Source organism: Vigna unguiculata, chromosome 10 (genome assembly GCF_037176805.1).
Source record: "Vigna unguiculata cultivar grain cowpea cultivar isolate G323 ecotype 2 chromosome 10, ASM3717680v1, whole genome shotgun sequence".
Taxonomy (NCBI): Eukaryota; Viridiplantae; Streptophyta; class Magnoliopsida; order Fabales; family Fabaceae; genus Vigna; species Vigna unguiculata.
This window is the reverse complement of record NC_140801.1, coordinates 13575130-13580562: the sequence shown is the minus strand read 5'-3', so window position 1 is coordinate 13580562 and position 5433 is coordinate 13575130. Positions and strand designations below refer to the sequence as shown.

The following is a 5433-nucleotide window of genomic DNA, read 5'->3' as shown; positions in this document are numbered from 1 at the left end:
TGCTTTATCTTTTCATATCTTTCTTCTCTTTGGGGGTCTCTAAACAAATTGCTATTTGGCCTTTCAGGAGAAGGTCTACTTGCACGTCTTCTCCTCTTCCCTTTGTTGGGTTCAGTATCGGGAAGTCTAGATGTTGTCTTTCTTCTAGCCATTGACCTGCAAGGATGAAAATTAACCCACCAAAATCTTGCCAAGTTAGTTAATTATAATGCAATAGCAGTTTCCAGAATCCATTCACTAGCCAACCAAGAACAAACATGAACAATTTCAGCATGACATTTCATCAAACACATTGAGTGCACTTTCAAACTGTGAACATTTTTGAATCAATTCATCCATAGGCAACCCACATTATTCAGTTCTAGCATTAATTCACACTAAAACCCACAGTATAAACACAAAACGCATCAAAACAAAGCATGGGTACTACCTAGGGTTTGCAAGAGCACAAAAACGTGACTATGCTTAATGAAAATGAAGAGAATGAGAGGTAAAACTTACCTTTGGAGAGAAATTAGCAAAGGGAGGAAGAGAATTGTGAGTTAAAATGCAGATAAATGAATGAGTGAAGGTGCGCTCAAAACTGAGGAAGGGAGAATGTGAGCGAGACGTGGACGAGAGTTTGGGGGAAAAGCAAATGAGTGATTTTTGCCCCTGTCCCTGCCTTAAGCGTGATATCTTGCTCAAGCGACCGAGTCTAGCTTAAGCGAGATGGGCGTGCATAACCACTTTAAAAAGTCTCGCACAGGCAAGACAATGTCGCCCAAAAGTGTTTTGGTACAGGGCATTCTCGCCCAGGCGAGCCACTACTCGCTTAAGCGAGTATATCAACAAAAATGGATGGCTCAGGTTCTGCATATCTCGCCTAGGCGAGACATGCTTAGCTTGGGCGAGTTTTTCATGCAGTTTTGAGAATTCTCAAAATTTGCACTTTTCAAAATTTTGTTCACTTTCACTCAGTCATTCCATGATCCTTTCAGTCCAATTAACTCATAAAAACACACCAAACCATACTTCAATCAATTCTCTACCATTCCAAAAGGTTTCATACGAACAAACTCAATCAAGCTTTTAAACTCAAATTTCACAATTTGGCCAAAACAAGGTAATTTTTAGCATTTGATGAACTCAATTTTGGCACCAAAACTCATTCCCATGCTTAAAACACCAATTTTGTTTGAAAACACCAAAAGTGCATGGTTTGGACGATTGGATGCTAAAACTCACCTTTTTACACACAAACATACAACTATAAACACAAACACATAATTATATACACAAACACATTTAATCACACAAGATGAAATTGAAGTGCAAGAACATAATTAAAACACTGGATTGCCTCCCAGGAAGCGCTTATTTAACGTCACGAGCTTGACGCCTGTTTCATTTAAGGTTCGTCCAGTTGAATGATTGTGGCGAGCCTATCGATCTCACCACCAAAGTAGGGCTTCAACCTTTGCCTATTTACAGCCCAACTCCTTTTAGATTCAGGATCCTCTAGCTCAATGGCTCCATAGGGTTTCACAGTTTTGACAAGAAATGGTCTTGACCACTTTGATTTTAGCTTTCCAGGGAATAATCTCAATCTGGAATTGAACAATAACACTGATTGGTCAGGATAAAATTCCCTTTGAGAATTTTCTTGTCATGATAAGCTTTCATCTTTCCCTTGTAGATCCTAGAGGACTCATAAGCGCTGAGTCTCATTTCCTCCTATTCTTGCAGCTGTAATTTTCTCTTTTCTCCTGTTGCCTCATCATCATGAACACCAGCTAAAGCCTCTTTTAAAGGGTTTGCTTTTGTCACTTGCTTCCTAGCTGATAAAAAAGTTTCATCTATCACATCCACTTTGAAACATTGTTGTTTGTCTTTAGTGTGTTCCATTCCCTTGAATACATTAAAGTTGACTTCATCATCCTGCACTCTGACCTTCAGTTTGCCATCATCAACATCAATAATGACCTTGGCTATTTTCATGAAAGGTCTTCCTAGTATCAGAGGGACTTCAATGTCTTCCTCAATATCCATCACAACAAAATCGACTGGGAATATGAATTTGTCAACTTTAACTGAGACATCTTCTGCCACTCCATATGGATACTTCAAAGATCTGTCAGCTAATTGTAATGTCATCCTTGTAGGCTTTACTTCCAGATCTCATATTCTTCGTAGCATAGACAGAGGCATCAAATTTATACTTGCACCCAAGTCAAGCAATGCTTTATCTACTGGCAATGTTCCAATTGTGACTGGGATAGTGAAGCTTCCAGGGTCCTTTGACTTCTAAGGTAAAGATTTTTGAATGATGGCACTACACCCCGCTTCAAGCTCCACTATTGCTTCAGAAAATTTTCTTTTCTTTGTTAGGAGCTCTTTCATGAATTTTGCATAAGTTGACATCTGCTCCATAGCATCCAAAAAAGGAATATTAATTTGCATTCACTTGAAAATGTCCATGAATCTTGCAAACTGCCTTTCCTTGTCTTTTTTGGAAGGAGTTTGAGGGTATGGTAGGCTCTTCAACTGAGGTACTTGTTTTTCACCCTTCTCCCTCTTTTTTTCCTTATTTTTATTTTTTTCCTCTTTTATTTACAAACTCTCTTTTATTTTGTTCTTCCTTTCCCTTACACTCATTTTCTTCTTTCTCTATCTCGTTTTTCTCCAACACCTCCTCCTCTACAACCAGGTTGTCTCCAATCCCTTTTCCCACAATTTTACCACTCTTGGTAGTAATTGAATTACAATGCTCCTTCGGATTAGTCAGAGTGTTGGTTGAAAATTGACCTGCTTATTGATCTGATAATTGTTTAGCCAACTGTCCAACCTGTATTTCAAGATTTTTAATTGAAGCTTCTGTATTTTTCTGATTGGTCAAAGAAGCTTGCATAAACTTTTCTAGAGTATCCTCCAGTTTAGTTGTTCTGTCATGCACTGAAGGATAATGTTGTTGTTACTGTTGATAAGGAGGTTGTCGATTTGAAGGACCAGCATCTTACTTCCATCCAAAATTCTAATTTTGATTGTTTCTCCACCCCTGTGAAAAGTTATTATTGTTGGAGAAATTTCCTAGTCTTCCTTGGTTACTCACATATTGAATTTCTCCTTGTGAGCTACTCTGATAAGAACAATGACCATTTAGTTAATCGCCTCCACAATAGTCACATTTCATGGGTTGTTGACAGGGAGAAGATTGCACAACTTGCAACTACTATGGTAATTTAGACATCTGTTTTGTCAGTGCTTCAATCCGTTGAGTCAGAATTTTATTCTGAGCTAAGATTGCATTTGTAGTACTAAGATCAAGCACTCCCTTCCTCTGAACAGTTTGCCTATTATGTTGAGCTTGATGATCTGTGGATGCTAATGCCTCAATTATTCTTGTTGCTTGCTCTGCATCTACACTCATCATTGTTCCATCTGCTGCTGCATCTAATATCATCTTGGTATCAGGCCTTAGACCGTTACAAAATATGTTCAGCTAAGCAATATCTTCAAATCCGTGATTTGGGCATTTCCTCAATAAAGAATTGAATCGCTCCCAAGCTTCACGGAATGGCTCACCTTGTCCTTGCCTAAGCGGCGAAATATCAGCTTTGGCTTTGATGTAGCGAGATGGTGGAAAGAATCTGTTTAAGAATTTCTCCTCAACATCCTTATAGTTGTTCAAACTCTAGTTTGGATGTGACTTAAGCCATTCCTTTGCTTTACCTGCCAAAGAAAAAGGAAACAACCGCATGTATACATGCTCAAGATCTCCTTCTTTAAAGCCCATGGTTCCTATCAATTCATAGAATGTAGAGAGATGAGTATATGGATCTTTATTATCCATTCCAGTGAATTGATGAGAACTGATTAAGTTGAGGAAAGCTGGCTTCACCTCCAAAGTTTTAGTGGTGGGTGGTATTGCTATGCTAGAAAAATATCTTGGCCCTTGCTGCATAGCATAGTCTCCAAGTGTCTTTCTGGTTGGAGCTAGTCTTTGATTCTCCATGTTTTCTGATTGAGATGTGATGGAAGTACTGGAAGATTCTTCCCTTGTCTTTCCTTTCTTCTTTCTGTTTTTGCCTCTGTTTCTTCTCGTTGTCTTTTCTATCTCCGGGTCAAATGCTAATCGATCTTCAAGAACTTGACCTCTTAAGAGCATAAATCAAAACAGCTCAAGCAAGGATTAGTACAAAGGAGAAAATTGAATAAACTATCTAATTAAGAAAAATATACGACAAAGCTTGATGAGATAACTAAAAATTTCAAAAGAACATCGTTCCCTGGCAACGGCGCCAAAAATACTTGTTGGTCTCTTGGCAAGCGTACCAAAAGTCAACTGCAATATAATGATTTTTTAGTAAGAGTGTCGACCCCACGAGGAACAACGTCAGTTGAAATAAATAATTATCTCGATCAGCATATATATACATAAATTTTAATTTGATAGATCATGGGTAGTTAAATTAAATTGCAAAAACAGAATACAGTAAAATTAGAAAATTAGATAAAAGATCAATAAGAAAAACTGGGATTGAATTTCATCTATCTCCCTTGTCTGTAATCTGGATGAATATAATACATAACATCTGAAAATACAAATATTGATGCACATTCAAAAATCATTTATTGATATATTGAGATCTAGTTTCCTGAATATTGATTCCTCACATATTCAGCAAACTATCCAGCATTACGGTCGAATGTTAAAAGCAATTGATATATTGAGATCTAGTCCTAGCATCACAGTATATCAAGTATCATTGTTCAAATCAGATTTTCAGAAATACTTTCCAGTTAGATCTAAAAATCAAAATCAAAACATCTATTGATCATATAGAATTAAGCATTAAGAGCAGAACAATAAGACCAATATTGAGTAAAACATAAATGTTATATATAAATATCACCAGATTACATCCAAGTTCGAGTAGATTACATTCAATCCCAAAGGAGAAGATTAGCCATTCATGGCAGCCATCAAAATCTATTAACTAAAGAAGAAGAAGAAGAAGAAAATACGATTGTGTTTTGCTCCTGGTCGCAGCTCTACAGCAAGTCTGTATTCTTCTCCAAAATCCCAACTGGTTTTCACTTTCTGATTCACGGAGTATTTATACTCCACGAAGGTCTCGCTCAAGCTACCTGAGTCTCGCTTGAGCGAGACAAAATTTTTCATGTTAAAGAAAGCCTCTCGCTTGGGCGAGAAGTGTTGAAGCAAAGATCTCGCTTAGGCGAGAAAGAGTACTTCGAGCTGAAGAAAGGGTCTCGCTTAGGCGAGATTGGCAGCATCAGATCTCGCTTAGGCAAGATTGGCAGCATCAGATCTCGCTTGGGCGAGAATGGCGGCAAGAGATGGTCTCCACTGCACGAGCACTCGCTTAAGCGAGGTCCTGCGTCGCTTAGGCTTCAATGGCGGCAGTGGCTTTAGCTTGAGCGATCATGTTT

General features: G+C 38.2%; 1 non-coding gene across 1 annotated transcript; it reads left to right on the top strand.

The window, feature by feature from the left end:
- Positions 1 to 3497: 3497 nt before the first annotated feature.
- Positions 3498 to 3604, top strand: LOC114167979 (small nucleolar RNA R71). Its single transcript, XR_003600578.2, has one exon. It is a non-coding gene; the product is annotated as a small nucleolar RNA R71 (small nucleolar RNA).
- Positions 3605 to 5433: the final 1829 nt, after the last annotated feature.